Source organism: Nicotiana tabacum, chromosome 13, assembly GCF_000715075.1.
Source record: "Nicotiana tabacum cultivar K326 chromosome 13, ASM71507v2, whole genome shotgun sequence".
NCBI classification, from domain to species: domain Eukaryota; kingdom Viridiplantae; phylum Streptophyta; class Magnoliopsida; order Solanales; family Solanaceae; genus Nicotiana; species Nicotiana tabacum.
In genome coordinates, this window is record NC_134092.1 from 81826880 (window position 1) to 81852366 (window position 25487).

Genomic DNA, 25487 nt, shown 5'->3' on the forward strand with positions numbered 1-25487 from the left:
TCAGTGAAACTCGCAATGACCGAGATGAGACAACTCCAGCTCGGGAAGAACGAAATCCTCGGCATGATAGGAGTCCTGCCTCTGATGATATGGATCTGTTGTCGAAATAGTGAAAGTTTTGACAGCGCAGCAAAAGAAAATCATGAATCATCTCTCAAAATAGGACTGGAAAATGACTAGCACCAACAAGCACTTTCGGTTGCTTCTAATAATTCCAATGGAGGAGTTCAAGCCCCTCCCATCTGCCTGCAAATCAAACAGCTGAAAGAATCAGTAACATCACTTCGAGAGAGGAGCTTGGATTAAATGATAATCAAGAAGGTGGTGCAGGTAGTGCATCCGGGAATGATCCTTTTAAAGCCGAGCTCATGAGGTTCATGAGGGAAATGAATGATCGGATTGATCAAAACGCTAAAGAATTCTATGCTCGGGTGGATTAGATCCCGAGGGCACCTCCGGTATTGAAGGGCCCGGATTTAAAAAAATATACTCAATTAGCGTTCAAACCAAGTGTGGCCCCGGAGTTGATCCTAAAGAGATTCAAGATGCCGGATATACCAAAATATAATGGAACTTCAGATCCACAAGAGCACATCACAACTTACACTACGACTGTAAAGGGAAACGATTTGGCTCCGCATGAGATTGAATCAGTTTTGCTAAAAAAAAAATTGGCAAAACCCTTACAAAGGGATCTTTAACGTGGTATTCTCTTTTACCTAAACATTCAATTGATTCTTTTGAAATGCTTGCAGATTCTTTTATCAAAGCTCATGCGGGGTCAAGGAAAGTCCAAGCCAGGAAGGTAGATATATTTAGAATCACTCAACGAGAATATAATTACTTCGAGAGTTCGTGATTTGGTTCCAAAAAGAGGTGGTGGTATTGCCGGCAGTACCGGATGAATGGGCAGTAGAGGTGTTCACCATAGGCCTCAATCCTTTAAGCTCCGATGCCTTGAGAAAAGTGAAGGAGAGCATGTGGGAATTCCAGGCAACCACGTGGACAGATGTCCATAATCGTTATGAATCGAAAATCAGAATTGAAGATGATCAATTGAGTTCTTCGGTGTCATCCAAGGGTCGTAACCATGATCGAAATCAAAAACAAATCAAAAATGATTCTGATGCAGACCAGAGATCATCCAGAAGTCATTTCCAACCTTATTTATCAAATGAGAGTCTGATGGACGTGGAGCTAAAGGTTTGCAGTCTTCAGAAAGGGTCGGACCAGACAGAAGGACAGATCATGGACAGAGAAGTAGAGCTTTGTAGGATAAAGTGCCATTGGGATCCTGGTTCAGGAATGGTCAGTGATTCATATACCAAGAGAAGAAAACATAGAGGCGGACGCGCTGGCTAATTAGGCCATCAACGGAAATGAACGAAACCAGAGATCATCCAGAAGTCATTTCCAACCTTATTTATCAAATGAGAGTTTGATGGGCGTGGAGCTAAAGGTTTGCAGTCTTCAGAAAGGGTCGGACCGGACAGAAGGACAGAGAAGTAGAGCTTGTAGGATAAAGAGCCACTGGGATCCCGATTCAGTAGTGGTCGGTGATTCATATACCAAGAGAAAAAAACATAAAGGCGGATGCGTTGGCCAATTAGGGCCATCAACAGAAATGAACGAAACCAATTCCGGTGCATTTGTTCAACTATTGCATTCAGTCCTGGACATGGATGAGTATTGCGAATTTAACTCAACCAACCTAATATGGGAATGGGAAAACGGGTTTATAGAATATTTTAAGGCATGGAAAATTTTCTGAAGATTCTAAAGCTTCTCGAGCATTACAAACAAAAGTTGCTCGGTATTGTCTTGTTGATGAAAAATTATAAGGTCTTTCCAAGGACAGTTGGCTCGATGTTTAGGAACATGACAAGCGCAAAACACAACACAAAATTAATGCTCGCTAGCCAAAGATAGTATAGTTAATTATCGTCTCCACAGGGATTGGATTTAAATAGTGTTCGAATAATCTTCAGTTGATTACCATCCAGGATAATTAACAATTTGATTCGATGACTACTACTATGATTAACTACTAACATTTAATCAAATAACAATTTATCACAAAAGACAGCAGATGAGCAACGAAGAAATATCAATGAGAGGGATAAGGGTATTTGACTAGATAGGTTCAAGATAATTAACTAGGGATCTAATTCTTGAGTTAATTCACTCTATAATACGGTTGATTCTCACAAATTCAACCGATGATCAGATTACACTTGAGATTAATGTTCCTCTTTTGATTAAACATTAATTTCAGTAATTAATCTAATTGAAGCACGGTAAAAAATTACAACAATAAAATGATAATTATTATCTAAAGGGCAACTTCTCACGAATATTTCCCAATTTTCTAGTTCGATTAACAATTTAAGGGGATCTTTCGATTACCTATTTGAATCACGAATTTAAACTAGATCATCAAATGTGAAGAAATTCAATATCAAACTCCTCTTTCGATTAAGTAAAATAATAAATAACTCCACAATATAAATTAAAGCTCCGTCAATTAATTCTAATAACTATCAAGAATCGAATCCCTAATCAAATTATCGAAACATCGTATATGTCAACACCCTAATGGAAATTACTCCATAGAAATGGAATAAGACATCTCAATAAGGTTCAAAAATAAAGAAAATATCAAATCTAATGATTCGATACAAACTCCCGTATTGCACCGATTGCAGGTTAAAATATTGATGAATTCTTGAGTCTTCTTGCCTTGGTTGGTAATCCAATCGTTCGTAGGTCAAAATTCCCCTCAAAATCGTATTTTTGGTGTATTTATACCATGTAGGAACGAGCCCGGATAAAACTATCCTTTCCTATCCGAAGAAGGAAATTACTCTAACAATTTTGTACACTCACGCCGCACCCCGCGCCGAGCCACGTGGCGTGCTTGTGGAGATTATCAGCGGCCTTGTATTTTTCCGGTCATGCAAGTTTTTCACTGCCGCAACGCGCCTCGCAGAACTCCATGCGGCGCGGCAGTGTCTTTTTCTCAGAGTAAAATTGTTTCATCCTCTTGTTGACATCCAGACTTAGTGAACGACTCTTAGACACGATCCTGACTTAACTTCTTGGGCTTTTACTCAGACTTCAAAACTCCAAATTGATCGATTCAGTTCCAAATTAACTTTTTAGCTCTGAATCACTTCCTGCAAGGCATAAAATATATAATAAATGTAATTCACTACTATTTAAGCTCAAACAAACATAAAATGCAGTAATTAGAGTGCAATACTAAGGCTAAAATACGGGTTTCTAGCCTACCATCAACACCTCACACTTAGACCATTGCTCATCCTTGAGCAATCAAACTACACTTCACATAGGGATGAACTTTTCATCAAACAACCTCCCTAACACATCATGCCAAGAAAATTTAAAACAGACTAAGCACCCTATCGTAACATCCTAACCTCAAGACTCGACTCAAAAGCACCACGCGTTTTTCACAACATGTTCATTTACTCTAACACAGAGGTCAAAGACTTTACCTTACCTTCCCAAGTCATGTGCCCTCACACGAACAATAGAGAGTAGTTCCACACACAATAAAATTCAAGAACAAATAGGAACTCAAAATAGAAAGAATTCACTCGCTCTCAGAAATAAAATTCATGCGCAGAGAATGTACCATAAGCTTGCCCGTAGTGTAATACTCTACTAATTGAGCTAATTCAATCAAAGATCAAGTAGGGCTTTATTTTGGTTATAATGTAGGCTGTCGGACGGGTAGGGTACATATGGATATAGTGGTTACACCTCCATGAGCACTTTAATACTTACAAATTCATAATTTAAACCCCACACTTATGTTGAACCAAACTCCAACCTTCACATCATATTAACATCAAACTCCCCATTTCTTTAAGCACAGACAAAGCAAGATTTACCACTAGTGAGGAATAATTTTCTTTATAATATATACAAACACCAAACAATTTTTTCTTTTTCTAGATTCTGATTTTCTCTTCTTTTTTTAATTCCCTGCAATCACACAACTTAAGGTACTTATTTAAGAGTCAAGAACTGAGCCTAGGCGTCATAACTAAGGCACTCAACACTCTCAAGGCATATACAGTCAAGGAAAATTGCTACAAATTAGCATTGTGACTCAAAATTCTTTATTCCTATAAAACTAAAAAAAAACTAACTATACTCGATTCAATTAAATTGGAAAAGAACCGCGACACAAAAAAATCAAGGGGGATTGTTATACTACCTAAGAAAGTAAAATAAAATAAAATCAAATCAAAATCATATTTTTGGATTGATTGTTTTTATTATTTTTTTTGAATTTTTCTTGTTCTACTTCAAATCCCTCTAGAAGCTAGTCGACGAAATCCATCGTCGTGAAGAGTCGAAACTAAACAATTAATTACTAACTATTCCAGGCCGATAGAATGCAGAGTTATAATTTACAGACCATATCATCTACAAAAGCAAGAAATAAATCAAATAAAATCAAATAGCAAATAGAAACAAATACAAATATAACCAAATAGGAGCACCCCACCCCCACACTGAAGAAATTACAATGTCCCCAATGCAAAACGGAAAAACAACAGTGAAAAGGTGACTCCCTGAGGCCCTATAATCATCAGTACCCTCGAAGGTGCGCAAATACTCCTCATCATCGGAGGGGGCGGAGTTCACATCCTCATCCGGTGGCAGTTGTCCTCCCTCCGCCAAGCCCAACCACTGCTGAGTGGCTGCAGAAAGGGGGTGGTCCTGCTGCAGCTCCTCTAAGTAAGTCTCCCCCCTAGCAGAGCGAAGGCGCAAATCAGCAAACAACAGTTGTAGTGTCTCCTCAACACGGACCAGCCTCTGGTTCGATGTAACAGCAGCAACAGGAGGAGCTATCACTGTTATGACATCAATAGCCTTGATAGGATATGACACTGGGATGGTCCGGTCATAATGAAACTCCTCCTCTACGTGGTGCGCCCACAACAGTCAGGTGATTATACTCGGGTAGTATAGGCGGCGGGCCCCAAATGGTCGCATTCTTGCCATGTGCTCCAGCATGAGTTTTCCAAGATCAAACCGCATCTTTGTCAAAAAGGCATAGATCAAACATACTTTCAGCCGGGAGACATCAGTGTCACTTTGGGTATGCATGATTTTGGCATTGATTAGCCACAAAATAACCCTGGCCGGACTATGGAATGTTCTCTTATTTATGTCCTTGTGGAAATCATTAACATCCTGCATCCATGCAGCAGAAGAGTCAGCGCCACATAGTTGTCAAAGGATATTTGGATAGTCTGGCTGACGGAGAAATTTCTGAAAGAGCTTGTGGGAATGCTCTGTGAAACCTAAAATCCGATTGATCACTTGGGAGAAGAAAGGAATCACTTTACCTCGTACATGTACTTCGTACACAACATCCAGGCTGGCCTCAGGTTGCCAGTTGGCATAAAACTCCTTGATAAGGGTTCGTTACTATTGGCCCCAGATTGAACAAGACGCAAATGCGTTTGTACAAAAATGTGATTGTATAACCACCTTCACACAAAGCGGCCATGCCGCCTCACCCAATATATACGGGTGGAGGTGTATCACGATACAACAATCTCTACACAAAGCGGTCATGCTGTCTCACCCCAATATATACGGGTGGAGGTGTATCACAATACCAAAATTCCTACACAAAGCAGCCCTGCCGCTTCACCCCAATGTATGCGGGTGGAGGTGTATCACAATACCACAATCCCTACACAAAGCGGTCCTTTCACCTCACCCCAATATATGCAGGTGGAGGTGTATCACAATACCACAATCCCTACACAAAGCGGTCCTAACGCCTCACCCCAATATATGCGGGTGGAGGTGTATCACAATACCACAATCCCTACACAAAGCGGTCCTACCGCCTCACCCCAATATATGCGGGTGGAGGTATATCACAATATCACAATCCCTACACAACGTGGTCCTACCGCCTCACCCCAATATATGCGGGTGGAGGTGTATCACAATACCACAATCCCTATACAAAGCGGTCATACCGCCTCACCCCAATATATGCGGGTGGAGGTGTATTCCACAATACCAAAACTCTACACAAAGTGGCCTTGCCGCCTCACCCCAATGTATGCGGGTGGAGGTGTAATCCTAATCACAATACCATATATAAACTCAAAGCGACATAGTTTGTCATTACATTTAAGGTCGTAATTTACCATATCATTGGAATACTTCATGTTTATGCTCATCATGGAAAAACACAACTCATTACATTAGCACATGCATGGTAAATCAATAAGTCAATTTCAATGGCACATGAGCCCCATTTCTTTTCTTAAGGTTCATCATCATTTAGCATAGGACATCTCCCTTTCATCTCATTATTCGTTCACTTGACATCTTGAGGTCATTAGCTAGATTCATGACTCTTAGGGACTTAACAATCGAAGTCATTTACATACATTATTTCATAAGCATACAACTATAGTTGAAACTATTGGGACATATAACACCTCATAATTCTCACTTGGGCAACTGCCACATTTCATGTTCATACTATCACTTACTTGTACTTGCCATGGGTGATCATAGAAAATTAAGAGTATTTAAAATATTTAGGAACACCATAGCCTCTCCTCATGAGGGCGTAGGAGCTTACAACACATTGGGAACATAAGTACAAATGTGTTCATCTCATAACCTTTCACACCATATATCACTTCACAATTACTTTCAACTATTACAACATCATTATTTCATTGGCTCCCTTGGCCATACATATTATTCTTCATTTATGGCACTGTGGTTGTATATCATATTCCAGATTTTCATTTATTTACTTTCATGGGTCATCATCATAAACATCATCATATAGAATACTCTTGAAATACCTTTCCCCAAAAGGGCAATATACAATTTTAACTCATGAATATGAAAGAAATCACAACATATTGGAAGTACCTACCAAGCATAGCATTAGTTAGAACAACCACATTTGAACATGACTTGAGTACATAAGCTTTTGGATAATTCTATTTTCGGAGTCAATTTGGAATAGTTAAATCAAGGCTCATTTCATAATATTTCACACATCATTTCGTTTTGTTGGCGCAATTGACCACAAGTATAAATTTCCTTCTTGGCACGGTGTTCACACTTTATATCCCAAACTCACTACTTCAAACTTTATATCCCCAATTCACTACTTTTTCTTTCAAGCATCTATATAGATTATCGACAACAAGGAATCCCTAATCACGACTTTTATTACACATATGAGCAATTAAGAGTCTTATACACATTGAGACTTCTTACACAATTTGGCATAATAGCCTTCACTTGAAACACTATGTGGAGTCATAATATTTTTATACCCAACTCATGCTTTGAACACATTCCCGAAGGATAACATCATATGATAGGAGCGTCCGGAATACATTTTGAACATATACCTTTCAACACAAAGTTTATTCAGAATAGTTGATTTATAAAGAATAACTCGGGACTTACAAGAACATCATGGAATTAAATTCTAGGAAAGAAGTTTAGCCAACATACCTCGCTTTGAGCTTTCCTTAAATTACTACAACATTTCAGAAATTCTAGAAATCCCAATCTATTTTGAGACATAACAAAATTGAATACAAATTAGGAAGATATTCATGGTTTCAACTCATTTGAGCATTTTATCAAACACTAGGTGTGCAAATTTAACTACAAGGCTCTTCTACAAGATTTTCTTCACTCCTCAACCCAATCTTTACTTATTTGAGCTCAACAATCTTCACATAAAATTTATTGGTACAAGCATATATACATAATACCCTTACACCCAAGAATCATACTCCTGATCACCAAACTTTTACCCCAAACTCGAAATTGAAGACTAGGGTTTGAATCTTACCTCTTAGATGAAGATCTTGTGATTGGCTTCCTTGATTCTTGAAGATTGGTGCAAGATTGGATGATTAGAATTTTAGGTTCCCTCCTTCTCTCTCTAAAATGCTCTTACATTTCTCTAAAACACTCAGAAAAATAACCCCAAAATAAGCCCCAAAGGCTATTTATCAAAATGGGGTCAGGTTATGAAAATAGAAAAATTAACCCCCCCTCTCCCCCCCCCCCCAAACTCAGGTCTGCGGTCGCATAATGGACCACACAATTGGTATACGGGTCGCACAATGCACCGCAAAACTGATGCCCAGAAATGGGCTTCAGTGGAAGGTTTGCGACCATTTTGCGGTCGCATAACCACTTCTATGGCCCGCAGAATGATTTTGCGGTCGCAGAATGATTCTGCGGTCGCAGAATGATTCTGCGGTCGCAGAATTGGCTGTAGACTTGCATTCTGCTAGCCTTTAGTAATTTGGTCATAACTTCTTGTAGGAGTGTCCAAATGACAAAAGGTTTGGAGCGTTAGAAACTAGACTCGAAGAGTTTTAATTTGATAGGTCAGATATCACATAACTCCTTATATATATGTAGATATGCTCATCCAAAGTTTAGTCCTGCGCGTACTCATTTGAAACTTTTAGCCTATCATGAAATTTCCAACTTGACTTGGACTTAGGGCTCTCCTTAGGCCCCACATCACTTATAATATGCCTCGTACACTTATTATCATATCCAATTGATATACATCATATTAAAAGTCCTCATCTGCACACAAAACAATATAACTAGCGCACATCAACTTTCTTAATAGCACTTAAGTACTTCGAAATTTTTCGGGGTGTTACAGGAATGCTCTATGAAACCCAAAATCTGATTGATCACTTAGAAGGAGACATGAATCACTTTACCTCATACCCGTACTTCGTACACAAAATCCAGACTGGCCTCAAGTTGCCAGTTGGCATAAAACTTCTTTACAAGGTTCACGTTCACCGCATCACCTGGACGGAACAGACTGTCAAAACCCAAAGCCCGAATGTTGTTGTATATCTCATTATATTTTCGATCCAACTTACCATCGTCGATAGCAGCCTCAGGCTTCGGTTCACCGCAGGGACGAACGTCTGGAACCAATATTTAGCATGGGTTAAGACAGCCCGAATACCAAATTTGCACTCTGGTACTACATTCGCATCTAGATCAATGCGCTCTTCTTCCTCCTCTATTGGAGCGGGGGGGAGGTTCCCCCTACCTCCTCGACGGCTACTAGAGGCAACCTCGGAGGAACCTGTGGTAGAACGTTTGCTAGGACGGTTAGACATTGTACCTGCACAAGGCGAACAATATTAGCCATAACACTTTAAAACAAAAAAAACAAGACCAAATGGGGTAACCACCCCAAACTTATGCTATTGGAATGTTCACAAATACAATTTATTTCGGGGACTCAGACTACCCCATTGAAAGCATGCCACAAGTAATCAACAACCCACCCAACCACCAATATAATATTACAGCAACATCCACGAACTATACTAGTGTAAAATACAAATCAAGAAGCCAAACTAGTAACTAAGAAAAGAAAAGAAGAAGTTATACTAATGTACCACTACAAAATCAAGAAGTTACAATACAACCCTATACAAATACTTCGCATGAATCGGACATCCCAATTAGCAACAAGCTACACATTAGCATGTGGTGGTCAATCAATTAGTACTCGGGCTAACACGTTGAAGTTTCACAACCTAAGAACATAACCGTCCACCCCACACTTATCATCTATTATCACATTAGCACCAAACAATTATCCTCTAATCAATCAACAAGCTTCACTATATTTTCAATAAGTCATTTTTTCAAACACATAGTAGGCACTAAGTTCACCCTTTTATTTTCACTCCACATGGTCAAGAACCTCCAAACTTATACACTAATCACTTGGTGGTCCTTGACCCTGGGGTCTGAGATTATTTTGCTGCCATGAGTTCAAGCTCCCACTAGGTGAACTCCACGAATAAACTGGATGTCTTTGACCCAGAGCATTATAGTTATTCCCACCTTGGTAGTTTCCTCTATTAAAGTTCCACACAACATTGACTTCCTCAGCTGATGCTTGACACTCATGTGTAGGGTGTCCCATTCCACAAAAGTCACATGTTGCTTGAGGCTCACTCTGTACCTTGGCTAATGTCAGCTTTCTTATCTCCTTTGCCATGGTGTCTAGATGGGCTTGCATGGATGTATTAGAGTCAACCTCTTGAACCCCAATTGATTTTTTTCTATCGTTGCTCTCAGTCGGCCACTGATTAGCATCCTCAGATAATTCATCAAGGATTAAGATAACCTCCTTCGGATTTTTCTTCATTAGTGGACCTCCACATGCATTATTTAGAGTTTGTCGCGAGGAAAGTATCAATCTATACCAAATATTCTGGAGTTGCATTTACAAATCAATTCCATTATGCAGACACTTTCTGACTATCTCCTTGAATCTCTCCCAAGCTTTGAAAACCGTTTTTGTCTCCTTCTGGCAGAAATTGTGGATTTCCCTTCTGAATTTCCCTGTTTTTGCAGCTGAGAAGTACTTGTCAAGAAAATCTTTGGTCATCTCATCCCATGTCCTGATCGACCATGTGGGTAAGGTATGAATCCTGTGCTTCGCATCATCTTTCAATGAAAAGGGGAATGCCCTCAAGTATACCACAACTTTTGACACTCCATTTTATTGGAAGATATTCATGATTTCTTCAAAGTCCATCAAGTGAGTGTTTGGATCCTCCTTTACCTTCCCTCTGAAGATGCAGTTATTTTGGAGGGTTTGAAGCAAGCCTTGCTTCAACTCGAAGTTGTTTGTTGCTATGGGTGGGGGTCTGACACTTGACAGTCCTTGATTGTAGACTGGTCTGGCATAGTCACCCAATGATCTTCCAGGCCTGGGAGCTGCATTCACGAACTGGTCTTCAACCAAGGGTCGGTTTGGATTGAATCTTCGACCCCCATCATCGTCGACGGTCTCATCAGCAACTCTCCGGGTTGCTTCAGCTGCTAACCATGCATTGTGTTGCCTCTCTTACATCTAAGTCTACTCCATCGTTCTCTTTGTTTGCCATGTTATCTTGAGTCGAAGTATGACACAAGAAATTCTCTGCTAATTTTCTTCTTTTCTCAGTTGTCGCGGGTGTTTCTCAAACTCTGGTTCGTAGGGTATCACTTCCTTTGAATAAGATCGAGTCATACACCAGAGAAATCAAACTTGTATCCTGCACACAAGTAAGAAAACGTAAATAACTAAAGTAAAAAATTGGTTCCTGAATTAGTACTAAAAACTATGTGACACACTATTGATTGCCAATCCTCGGCAACAGCGCCAAAATTTGATGAGCGCAAAACACAACACAAAATTAATGCTCGCTAGCTAAAGATAGTATAGTTAAATTATCGTCTCCATAGGGATTAGATTTAAACAGTGTTCGAATAATCTTCAGTTGATTACTATCCAGGAGAATTAACACTTTGATTCGATGACTACTACTACAATTAACTACTAAAATTTAAACAAATAACAATTTATCACAAAAGACAGCAGATGAGCAACGAAGAAATATCAATGAGAGGGATAAGGGTATTCGACTAGATAGGTGCAAGATAATAATACGGTTGATTCTCACAAATTTAACCGATGATCAGATTACACTTGAGATTAATGTTCCTCTTTCGATTAAACATTAATTTCCGTAATTAATCTAATTGAAGCACGGTAAAAAATTGCAACAATAAAATGATGATTATGATCTAAAGGGAAACTTCTCACGAATATTTCCCTATTTTCTTGTTCGGTGAACAATTCAAGAGGCTCTTTTGATTACGTATTTGAATCACGAATTTAAACTAGAGCATTAGATGTGAAGAAATTCAATATTAAACTCTTCTTTCGATTAAGCAAAATAATAAATAACTCCACAATACAAATTAAATCTCCATCAATTAATTTTAACAACTATCAAGAATTGAATCCCTAATCAAATTATCGAAATATCGTATATGTCAATACCCTAATGGAAATTACTCCATAGCAATGGAATAAGACATCTCAATAAGGTTCAAAAACAAAGAAAACATCAAATCTAATGATTCGATACAAACTCCCGTATTGCACCGATTGCAGGTTGAAATATTGATGAATTCTTGAGTCTTCTTGCCTTGGTTGGTTCTCCAATCGTTCATAGGTCAAAACTCCCCTCAAAAGCGTATTTTTGGTGTATTTATACCATGTAGAAACGGGCACGGACGAAACTATACTTTCCTATCCGAAGAAGGAAATTACTCTAATAATTATGTACACCCACGCCGCACCCCGCGGCGCGCTTGTGGAGATTATCAGCGGCCTTGTATTTTTCCTGTCATGCAAGTTTTTCATTGTCGCGCCATGCCTCGCGGAGCTGAAGTGTCTTTTACTCAGAGTAAAATTATTTCATCCTCTTTTTGACATCCAGACGTGGTGTACGAACCCCCGGACACGATCCGACTTAACTTCTTGGGCTTTTATTCAGACTTCAAATCTCCAAATTGATCGATTCAGCTCCAAATTAACGTTTTAGCTCGGAATCACTTGTTGCAAGGCATAAAACACGTAATAAGTGTAATTCACTATCATTAAAGCTCAAACACACGTAAAATGCAGTAATTAGAGTGCAATACTAAGGCTAAAATACGGGTTTCTAGCCTACCATCAACACCCCACACTTAGACCATTGCTCGTCCTCGAGCAATCAAACTACACTTCATATAGGGACGACCTTTTTATCAAACAACCTCCCTAAACATCATGCCAAGAAAATTTAAAATAGACTAAGCACCCTATCGTAACATCCTAACATCAAGACTCGACTCAAAAGTACCACGCGTTTTTCACAACCTGTTCACTTACTCTAACACAGAGGTCAAAGACTTTACCTTACCTTCACAAGTCATGTGCCCTCACACGAACAATAGAAAGTAGTTCCACACACAATAAAATTCAAGAACAAATAGGAACTCAAGATAGAAAGAAGTCACTCGCTCTAAGAAATAAAATTCATGCGCCACAGAGAATGTACAATAAGCTTGCTCATAATGTAATACTCTACTAATTGATCTAATTCAGTCAAAGATCAAGTAGGACTTTATTTTGGTTGTAGTGTAGGCTGCGAGACGGGTAGGGTACATATGGATATAGTGGCTATACCTCCCTGAGTACTTTAATAATTACAAATTCATAATTTAAACCCCACATTTGTGTTAAACCAAACCCCAATTTTCACATCATATTAAGATCAAGCTCCCCATTTCTTTAAGCACAAACAAAGCAAGATTTACCACTAGCAAGGAATGATTTTCTTTATAATATATACAAACACCAATAATTTTTTCTTTTTCTAGATTATAATTTTCTCTTCTTTTTTCAATTCCCTACAAGTGGATCTCACAAAAACGTTTCCTCAAACAGTGTACCTTTCTCCTTTTCTATAGTTCCACTCAAAAATCCAACCATACCTCCATTTAGCTTTTAGCAAGCTCATAAATATATCAAGTGCTCAAGAGAGGTATACGATTCAAACAAATAGTCAATTCAAACAAAGGGGTCAGGCTTGTAGTGTGGTTGCCAAAGAAAATAGGATTACAGGCTCAAAAGGGCTAATTAAGATACAAAATAATTAGGCGGGTCACAAACATATAATTGGCTCAACAAAGAAATGCCTATATCACTTCCTAGACTGAACAAGACTTCTATTTCGCGTTACAAACACACGGGTCAAGTTCTAGACATCACTGACATGCACATAATATCACAATAACCTCACACACACATTGGCACATAACTCACTCAGGATCGGATATATCCCGACTCTCTAGTCACAGCAGTTAAGAAAAGCCACAATCACACAATTTGAGGTACTTATTTAAGAGTCAAGAACGGATCTTAGGCGTCACAACTAAGGCACTCACCACTCTCAAGGCATATTCAGTCAAGGAAAATTGCTACAAATTAGCACTATGACTCAAGATTCTTTATTCCTATAAAACTATATATAAAAAAACTAACTACACCTGGTTCAATTAAAACCGTTGGAAAAGAACTGCGGCACAAAGAACAATCAAGGGGAAATTTTTACATTACCTAAGAAAGAAAAATAAAATAAAATAAAATCAAAGACATATTTTTGGATTGATTTTTTTTATATTTTTCTCGTTCGACTTCAAATCCCTTAAGAAGCCAGTCGGCGAAATCCATCGTCGGGAAGAGTCGAAACTAAACAATTAATTACTAACTATTACTGGCCGATAAAATATAGAGTTATAATTTACAGACCATATTGTCTACGAAAGCAAGAAATAAATCAAACAAAACCAACCGGCAAATAGAAACAAATACAACCAAATTGGAGCACCCCACCCCACACTTAAGAAATTACATTATCCCCAATACAAAACAGTAAAACAAGAGTGAAAAGGTAACTCCCTGAGGCCCTTGGCCTAATCATCAGCACCCTCGAAGGTGCGCAAATACTCATCATCATCATCGGAGGGGACGAAGTTCACATCCTCATCCGGTGGTAGTTGTCCTCCCTCCGCCAAGCCCAACCACTGCTAAGTGACAGCAGAAAGGGGGTGGTCCTGCTACAGCTTCGCCAGGTCAGTCTCCCCACGAGCAGAGCGAAGGCGCAAATCAGCAGACAATAGCTGTAGTGTCTCCTCAACACGGATCAGCCTCTGGTCCGAAGTAACAGCAGCAGCAGGAGGATCTATCATTGCCGTGAAATCAAAGGCCTTGATAGGATATGACACTGGGATGGTCCGATCATAATGAAACTCCTCCTCTACATGGTGCGCCCACAACAACCAAGTGATCATACTCGGGTAGTAATGGCGGCATGCCCCAAATGGTCACACTATTGCCATGTGCTCCAGCATGATTTTCCAAGATCAAACCGCATCCTTATCAAAAAGGTATAGATCAAACACACTTTCAGCCGGGAGACATCAGTGTCACTTTGGGTGGACATGATTTTCGCATTGATTAACGGTAAAATAATCCTGGACGGACGCTAGAATGTTCCCTTCTTCTTGTCCTTGTGGAAATCATTAACATCCCGCGTCCATGCGATAGAAGAGTCAGTGCCACATAGTTATTGGCGGATATCCGAATAGTCTGGCCGACGGAGAAACCTCTGAAAGAGCTTGTGGGAATGCTCTGTGAAACCCAAAATCTAATTGATCACTTGGGATGAGAAAGAAAACTCTTTACCTCGTACATGTACTTCGTACACAGCATCCAGGCTTGCCTCAGGTTGCTAGTTGGCATAAAACTCCTTGATAAGGGTTGGTTACTATTGGCCCTAGATTGAACAAGACGCAAATGCGTTTGTACAAAAATATGATAAGTGACAGCGTCATACTCAATTAGTGCATCAGTCAGCGGAGCTTCTACATTTGGTGGTGTCACCATGTCCATTCATGAAATGGGGGGTGGATATAGTCGGTCATTTGCCTCAAGGGGCCGAGCATGTGAAAGTTCTTTTAGTTTTAACTGATTTTTCACTAAGTGGGTTGAAGCAGGTGCTTTCAAGAAGATAGGAGAGCGAGAAGTGATTGATTTCATATGGGATCATATTATTTATCGGTTTGGAATACCAAAAGAAATTGCTGGTAATAATGGGCCATAATTTATAGGCTCCAAAGTTACAAAATTTCTAGAAGGATTGAAGATAAAAAAAAAAAAAACACATCCTCCCTATATCATCCAAGTACTAACGGTCAAGCGGAGTCAACTAACAAGGTGATAATTCAAAACCTCAAAAATAATTAGAGGATGTTAAGGGCAGTTGCCCAGAAGTGTTGTCGGGTGTATTGTGGGCACATCGAATGACAGCAAAGTCTAGCAGACAAAAAACATCTTTTTTTCCCTTGTGTATGGTGCGGAAGCTTTAATTCTAGTGGAGATTGGGGAAGCGACCATGAGGTATTCTCCTGCAAACGATCAAGAAAATGATAAATCAATATTGATTAAGTTGGACTTGACTGAGGAGCATCGGAACTTAGCCTATGTAAGAATGGTGGCACAAAAGCAAAGGATGAAACGTTACTATAATCGTAGAGCAAATCTTTGTTATTTCAAAGTTGGAGATTTGATTTTGCAGAAGGTAACTCATAATACCGGGGAAGTCAATGCTAGAAAGTTGGGATCAACATAGGAAGGGTATGGAAGCTTACTAAGTGATCACTTTATCAAATGAAAAAATTCTCGAACTTTATCAATGGAAAAAGATGTCTTTTGCACAGAAGTTAAGTTATGTCTTTTATTTCACAAAATGGCAAACTCAATAGAGGTTTAAGCATAATTACAAAAGAAAAAAATATACATTAATTTTGTTTGTTAGCAAAATCCGGTGGACGAGAAGTCTCTGCTGCATCCTTGAAGGTGAAAGTTGCTCAGCATTCGCTACAGCACCTTCATCCTTGTCTTTTTATTCTTCATCTTCAACCTCCTCCTTGGTTTCTGAGGACTCAGAGCAAGTACTCGAGGAGCTTGAGGCACTGGGCCTGGCAGAAATGTTCTCGAAAGTGGTTGTTTCCAAGTTAAGAGCCTCAACAATGCATTCATCTATATTTGAAATGCCCTCTTTGGAATCCTCCAAAGTCTTCCTCCTCATGTAATAAATTGCATGAATTTTCTTAATAAGGAAAGAATCCTCTTGATCCTGGAGTTTAGCTTGGAGCTTTTGGATTTTGGACTATAACTAGTCATTTTCAACCCTAAAGATATTGTAGGTCTAGCAAAGGTTCATATCTGTCTTCGCATGTTCGCGATTTTGCTCCATGGCCCTTTTGAGCCTTTCTTCCATTCTTTCCCTCTTCTCTTTGGCCGCAACAACTTCCTTAGATTTGGAATGCAAGTTTGACTCCAGGTTATTGATTTGTTCCATGGAAGCAGACTCACATTCTGTTGCCACAGTCACAGCATCCTGCAGCTAATCCTATTTGACCTTCAACTCAGCAAGCTCTGCATGTAGCTGAGTAGCTTCTTGACTATGGGCCCTTTTTTCTTGATCTGTTTGCTCTAAAAGGGATTCAAGTTCTCCCATTTGAGCAAGCCTTGCCTCTAAAGCCGGGAGGCACTTAACGAGTTGGTCCCGTTCAGCAGCAATTGATCTCGTTCGGTAGTAAGTGTCTCTTTGGCTAGGATTATCTTCTGTAAGCCCCCGGAGACGGTGAGGTTAGCCTGTAAAGTCAAAGATTAAAGTTATTAAAGATAATGGTTAGCAAGTGAAAAGGTAAAAGAGAAGAATAAGATGATACCTAAGCAGCAAAGTGCATGCTGTTATTAATCAGACATTCCGCAGAAAGAACATCCATATTTCTCCGGTCCTCGTTCGATGCCAAATACTTCCAGTATTTGGCAACTCCCATCAGCTTGGAAAGCAAGTGGCACTCATTCGAAACCGAAAAGGTAACACTATATTTACCATTGGGATTTTGGATGGGTGCTGGGAAAACGTTTTCTATGTTCCCTTGATCGGGTGACTGAGGGGAACATACATCTTCCACTTGTTCAACTGGGGCCGGTGGTGAGGCAGGAGATGATGATGTAGCAACGGGTGTTGAAGTAGAAGGTGGAGGAACAGCAGAAGTAGAACCCCTCTGACTGGGGGCGACAATCGAGCCCGAAAGCGGGACTCAGCATTTTCAGCCATGTCTAACTGTGTAAAGAGTCCTTGAAGGTCATTCGATTGGGCTGGGGAAGTTCTTCTTCTTCTTCTCTGAAGAGAAATCGTTTCATTATCATCCTCGGTTTCTTCTTCATCAAGGATCACTGTGGTTGGTCCTACCGGGGTTTCTTCTATTTGAGGCTTCTCCTGAGCCTTAGCCTTAGAGGTATGTCTTCTTTTTGGATTTTTTCCCCTTGGGCTAGGGACTCGAGGAAGACGGGCCTTCACCGGAAGTAAGAGCGGCATCATGAGATCTCTTCCGATCAAGGGCTTCTTGAATTTGTTGCTGAGCCACCTTCGGGTCATGAGAAACTTAGATGGCGGGACAGACAGAAGATCCCTTCAGAAGGCCTACATATTATGAAAAGTAATCAAAAATTTGTACTGCACAAACGTTAAAGATTAAAAAGGAAAAGGGGAGTTTTACTTACCATTTTTGTCCTTTCAGTTAAACCTATTTTAGATTTCCTTTCACTTTCGGGAGTTCGGTGTAGAAATATCTAGAATGTTTTGCACCCATTGGGTTAGGTTCTCAACCACAGGATGAACCCAACGGGTGATTGAAATAAGATAAGGGAAAGTTAGCAAAAGGGGGGATTTACTTTAACATAGTGAAAGAGGAATATTCGAAAAACTTATGAGTGTAGTTTCAGGATTCAGGGATAGGAAATTATGATGCCGGTAGAATGTCTCTGGGAGAAACAAAAATGAACCTATCCATCCAACCATTGTTGTTGTCAACATCAATGCTAGTGACAATGGCATGGTGATCGCATTTGCTGAGTTTGATCACGCCTCCACGAAAAATCTTAGGGGCATAGAGGTTGATCATATGAGCAAGAGTAAGGTTTTCCTAAGCCCGAACAACCGGTGTAGATAAGCCATCGTTTGCCATATTGACAGTCCTACTTGGGCTAAGCAGATCTGGTAATTCCTGCAAAAATCCATGATGATGGGTTAATTTCTTGGCCAAGCCTTAAAGTGAAAGGGTACATGTAAACATACATGTACCCTGGTCTACTAAAAGTAATCTTTTCCACTTTATTAGGGGCTAAAACTTCAATGTTGTTCCAGCCACAATCTTCTTTCACAATGAGAATACTAGCAAGGTGAATTGAAGAATGGTATTTACCAACAACATATGTTTAATTGAGAAGGGATGATCATGTTGATAGAAGGAAGACCGATATCGGGTTCCTTAGACTTGTTCTTCTTAGATGGGGCGTCTCCGATGTAAGAACTTGTGTAACTGGGGAAGAGATAGTAGAAGACATGGTGATTGAAAGTACGAATATGAAAGTTTTACTAAGAAAGGGGGAGTTGCAGAAAAGCTTTAAGAAAATTCGAAGACGAAAGGTTTGTAAAAGGGAAAGGTAAAGTGATGAAAAGGGGAGAAGTTTATAGGCAGCAGAATGCAAGGTCATCATTACCTAGGTAACTGGCGAAAGTATTTGTCAAATCACGGGATAACACGTGTTCGACTCGTTAAATGCAAGGAGATGTGCGTCCTTTCAAGTGTGAGAAATCGTTCAGGAACTTTTTCGCCAATAAAAGGAGTTGTATCTACTTTCCAGTAACATCAAGTTTAGTCATCGGAAAGTAGGGGCTATCTGTATGGGGTAAAATTGATGAATAGCAGGTGGACGTTCGTCGAGTTGACACATGACAATAAAGACGGGTAAGGTATGCGTAAGCAAATAGCTGGTACCGGTTACGAGAATGTGATCGGTGTTATGTAGGTTCTGAAGACATTAAAACCGAAGACGAAAGTTTGAAAGTGAGGTATCGGTTGAAAAAGGCAGGAATCAAGAAGCGGCCGTTACAAAGAATCCTTGCATTTATACTCAACCGTTATACAACTGTCAAAAGGGATTTTTATTCATATTAAATAAGAGTTTGATTTGGGAATTTTGTCTTCCAGAATTTAGCTATAAATAAAGAAATTTATACTCATTGTACATTGGCACAAGAAAAGGTTAAACTTATTCTTACTTTCTATTAACATCTTTTTGCTCAATACTTTATTCTTATTCTTGCTTTCGAAAAGGCTCACTTCACAGCCATGTTTGTATTTTCTTCAAGTATTCTTAATTAATTTATTTATGTTCTTAGTTATTTTATATTTTTGGATCAATTTAATTTACGTGTCTATAAACTACGTTATAAATTCAACTGTACCGTTTTATGAGTAAACAACTTTTTATTGTGACATGAAACTTCGGGAGTGCCCCACCAAGGTGTTTCACATCATTCCCCTTCTTTCGTGACTTCCTCGGGTATTTTTCTATGATACTTTGGATAAGTAATATGAAAATGATCAAGACTATAGGTGTCATTGTCACATACTATAAGATTCAGACATATTTTACAACAATCATAAAGAGGGTGATCTATATTGGAGAATTTTTTGAATCTCTTTACATGTTTTATGTGCATTTAAGTAATATACATTATTTTTATACTATTAATACAATTTAATCTGTTATAGCGAATTACTTGTCATTTATTATAGGATACCAATTGATGCTTACCAAATGAAGTTGCCCGCAATATATATATATATATATATATATTAAACAATACATCTCATAGTTTGAATTAGTGAATTTTTAATTCAATATGTTAGTCTTATAACAAAATTTGTAGGTATTTCTAGCTTGTTTGGATGGTTATTACATATCATTTCATAATGTATCGTATCGTATTGTATTATATTGTACTGTATCGTATGATGAATATAATGTTTGGTTAGACTGTATCGTTTGCTATCGTTTTATGATATCATGCACCAGCAATATGAAGAATAAACTTACAATAATATAAAGAAAAATTATGATACGAAGTAGAATTATTATATAATAAAATAGGAGAAATGATAAAATAAGATTATTTATTAATAATGAAGGGCGAGATGGCAGAAAAAAATAAAGTAACGACGCGACTACACCAAATCGATCGTTATGTAAAGTGGTATTTTTCGTCGTTACGTAACGACGGATTTAACGATACGATACAATAAAATTTAAGTAACAATCAAAATAAATATAATATTTAAAGTAACAATACGATACAATACAATATGTAACAATCATCCAAACAATCTCTAGGTTTAGATGTTATTGCTCCGGAAATACTTTCAACCACTTTGCTTTGTCTCTACTCCCCACCCACCCCAGCCCTACCCCTTTTCTGCCTTCCCTTCAAGTACAATTTGATACTCTCCATCATTCACAAATTTTGAATAATATCCACCTGTCCATTAACTTAATCATTTTCTTAAAGTTTGCTAACTTGAAATTGAACATCCAATGAAATTTCTCCCTCAACGTACTTGAAAAGTCTAAATAATGGAATAGCAGAATACGATTGATTTATTCCAGGTTAAGATTAATTTTAAGTCCTTACGTTGAAAAGTTGTGCTTAATAATTATATAATTGGCTAAAGACAAATCGAAAAGTTCCACGCGGTTTTTTCCATTACAGAAATGAAGGACGTTTGAAATTTTATACTAATCCCTGTTGCAAAAAAAACTAAAAATTAAAGCTTTAAATATTTTCATGTCAACTTATGATTTTACTCCGCGTTGGAGAATCGAAAATTAAATGCATATGTTTTTCCTTTCTTTTTAACCTATAGATAAAATATATTCAAAAATTACAGATTAAAATCATGTTTTAATTTGAAAACCATAAATTTTATTTAAGTGATTTCATTTAGATGAAAATAGTTGAATAATTTTAATATTCACTTTTCTATGACTTATATATATATTATATACATGTTTCAGAATTATTAAAATGTAGTATCCAAATAATAATGAAATACTTATTCATGCATACCAACTTAATGTTATTGTATACCGTTGAGAAACTATAATAGGGGTGATGTATTCAGCCAGGGGCAAATACTTTTTACAATTAATATTGACTTTTCCAGAGGTCACAGATACGTAGTCAGAAAAAACTAGCGCATAATCCACTGATTTCTCACTTAACCCCTTTTACCAGTTCTTCCCTCGTATAGTGACAAACAACCATATTAGACTATAAAATGACTGTTGAATACTAATTCATGACTTAGTAATTAATATTCACGTTCAAAATCTTAGTTGGTGCATTCGCCGGAATATTATACTGTATTGTTAGGTAAATAAAATATTTTATGCATACATGTTAAATGTTGAATCCTCTTGATTTTTTTGTGTATTTGTTTAATTTTTTATATTTTGACACATCATAGTGAGAATTCTGACTCTGCCACCGATTGCAAGACATGCCAAGAATTAATTTATTCCTACTCAAATTATTATTATCTGGATTGGCACCTTAGTGTTTATACCAAATCATATTATTATTCACGTGCTACGCTATAAGGTAACAGATTTTCATCCGGACAATGCAGCATCAATTTGGCAATTTTATCAAATCGATCTTCTTTTTTCGAAACAGCAAATATGGCTGAGTTAAGTACTTACTTTTATTTCATGAGACCATATTGAACGAAGAGTATACATCTTTAGTTATACTGAAGAAAGTTATGCTCTTAAATTCCCTGTGTTGACACAACGAAAACTAAAAGGTAAAACTCCCCACTCCCTTCGTTTTTTCTAAGTTGTAACATTGAACAATTCTTAACTTATTATTAACCACTTGGCATCTTGAACCTCAGTTTGATTCTGTTAAAACTCCAAAAATGGAAATAAAACTCTGATTGATTTCTTCTCCCCAGCAGCCTCTAATTGCCTGATGGACATTAATAAACGCGTTTGCAGTCGAAGCATCTTAGAAATTAAAGGAAAAGTAGGAAATTGTCCAACTACGACATACAGACCAAATTAAAGTACTATTGTTATAGCATTCCCCTACCTTATCATAATATTCTAACTCTTGAAGCAGTTGAACACAATAAACAATCGAAAATAATCCAACTTTACACCTACATCGAAATGGAGCACATGCTTAATTCTGACTTGTGTTTTATGCAAATATTAGCTACTCGGTGAAACCCATGTTAAATTTTTATGGATTATGTTGTTATCAATCTAGAGGGCCTTAACCCAACACATTTTTTCACGAGCTGACATGATTTAATTAGACAACATCTTGCTTCGAATATAGAAATTACACTTGGATAGTGAGTATTAGGGGTGTATAAAGATCGTATTGGTCCGGATTTTTCAATTACCATAGCAAATCAGTTGTGTCAGGTTTTTAAATCTATAAATCTAATCAAACCAATAAAAGTCGGGCTTTTCAATCGCGATTTTTTTCGGAATTTTCGGTTTTCTTGCGTTTTTCGAAAAATAATTCCGGTAAAATCTTCATAGCACAAAACATGTAACTTGTGCTCCAAATATTCTTTGGTTCTAGTAGGATATAACTATATAAGAAATTACTAAGAAAATAACACAAAATAATGTGAGATGATTCATGATATTGTACTAAAATATTCAAGAATAAAGATAACAAAATCGCACAAAACATATATTACTAATTAATAGGTCATAATAAAATAAACATAATCTAAACGTACCAAGTCATGCTAAAATAAGTACGACTAACACATACGACTAGTAAGTACTAAGTATTAATTATGTAACTAAGTAATAAGAAAATAACTTATGCACTTTTAGTGTCTCACCCAATGCAAAACTTAAAAAAATAGATATCCAACACTATTATCATTCCTTATTTAATTTAATTTCTCTTATTAATATTAATATTGATTTGGTTTTTCTTTAAACTTTATTTGAGCTAATATTTATGGGCTATATAGCATATTAGACAATCCAAAAATTCGAAGTCCAAGTTTGAAATAATACGTTAAAAGAGTGAACTATGAAAAAGTTTAAGAAATATTTATAAATTACATTACAATAAATATTTTTATGTATAAGATATTTTTTAAATTTGTATACATATAATGTCGAGTTAGTTTGGTTTCGATTTGACTTTTTCTAACTAGTTAAAATCAAACGAAACCAATTATGGTGGGATTTTTTTTCTAAAACTAAACCAAATCAAATCAAACCATAGTTGAATATTTTTCTCCGATTTGACACAAATTGTCCATTTAATACAATTTGCCGGTTTTCTTTGTATACCTCTGGATACGATGGCAGCTTTAATTTGAAGCTGCTGCGATTAGTTAAGCAAATCGAACCAATTGTTTCATTGAATATATACTATGTCTTATGTGATGCTATTACAATTGACAATATATATAGTCAAGTTGCACTTTTGTACCTTTTCAGCAAGTGAAAAAAAGAATGGCGCAACGGACAAAACAAATCTTTCCCTTTCCTTTTTTTTTTTTTTTTTTCTTTCGTTTTCCTCATTCTCGTTATGAAGTTGGTAGTCCCTTCTCTTAAAAATCTAAAAAATAACTAGTAGAAGACGAGTGACAACAGGTAGAAAAATTGAGGGATAGAGTAATTCACACTGGCTGCCACATGACGCCATTTAGGCCACACCATCATTTAATTACAATTACAACTACCTCCTTTAACTGGAAAAGAAGAAAAATGAGGGAACAGCAATGTTAACGGTATGAAAGTCCACCACAAACAAACAAAAAAACAAAAAACAAAAAAAAAAAGGAAAGAAAAGAAAATGACGTATCTTACTGAATGCAAACAATGCAAATGCACGTCAATTTACAAGAACTTAAATATGAAAATGTCACTATTGAAATGATCCAACTTATGACCAAAAATCTTCTTTTTAACCTCCTTGGCCAATACTCTGTGATGACCCAAAATGTCATCTTTAAATTTAATAAGTAATTCTTTGTTCTAAGACCTCGAAAAGTACCGTGTATCATTCCTCGACTTGCGTGCGCAGTCCATACAATTTTTCGGAAAGTTTTTATGTGAAAAATGGATTAAAATGTGAAATAGAGTTTTAAAACTCAACTGAGTTGACTTTGGTCAACATTTTGAGCAAACGGACCCGGATCAGTATTTTGACAATTTCGGTAGGTCCGTATCGTGATTTGGGACTTGAAGTATGCCCGGAATCGAATTCCGAGGTCCCTAACCCGAGATATGAAATTTTGATGAAAAAAATTAAAAGCTTGAAAGCTTAATGATTCTAAGAAATTACTGATGATTGGATTTATTGACATCGGGTCTGCATTTTGGTTTCGGAGCCCGGTATAGGTCCACTATAATATTTATGATATGTCTGTCGAATTTGGTGAGAAACAGAGTTGATTTGACGTGATTTGGACGTCCGATTATAAAAATATATGTTTTAAAAGTTTTCTTGAAAATTTCCTTTGATTTGGTGTCCAATTCATAGTTATAGTTGTTAGTTTGGCTATTTGATCGCGCGAGCAAGTTCGTATGATATTTTAGGACTTGTATGCAAGTTTGGTTTGAAGCCCTGAGGGCTCGAGTGAGTTTCGGATGGACTACGGGATGATTTCAGACTTAAAAAATCTGGTTTTCTACAGACTTCAGGCTTCTGGTGTATTCGTCTTCGCGTTCGGAAAGGTACTCTCGCGAACGCGAAGAGCAAATTGGGACTGGCACATTTTGTACTTCGCGTTTGCGACAGAGTGAACGTGTTCGCGAAGGCTTGAGGTGCAAAGCTTCGCGTTCGCAATCGAAGCCTCGCGTTCGCGAAGGAAAAGAGGCTAACCAGGAAATTGCCTTCGCGTTCGCGAAGGGCATCTCGCATTCGCGAAGGCCAAGCGAGGCAAGTTTCGCGTTCGCGAAGTATCCCTCGCGTTCGCGAAGAGTAAAAGTGGGCACCACAAATTTTGTGCTTCGCGAATGCGAGGCACTGACCGCGTTCGCGAAAGGTAAAAATCCCAGAAACAGAACTTAAGTTCTGGAAATGGGGTTT

General features: G+C 37.8%; 1 non-coding gene across 1 annotated transcript; it reads left to right on the plus strand.

The window, feature by feature from the left end:
- The first annotated feature begins 10343 nt into the window (after window positions 1-10343).
- Window positions 10344-10450, plus strand: LOC142168545 (small nucleolar RNA R71). Its single transcript, XR_012698400.1, has one exon. It is a non-coding gene; the product is annotated as a small nucleolar RNA R71 (small nucleolar RNA).
- The last annotated feature ends 15037 nt before the right edge of the window (window positions 10451-25487 follow it).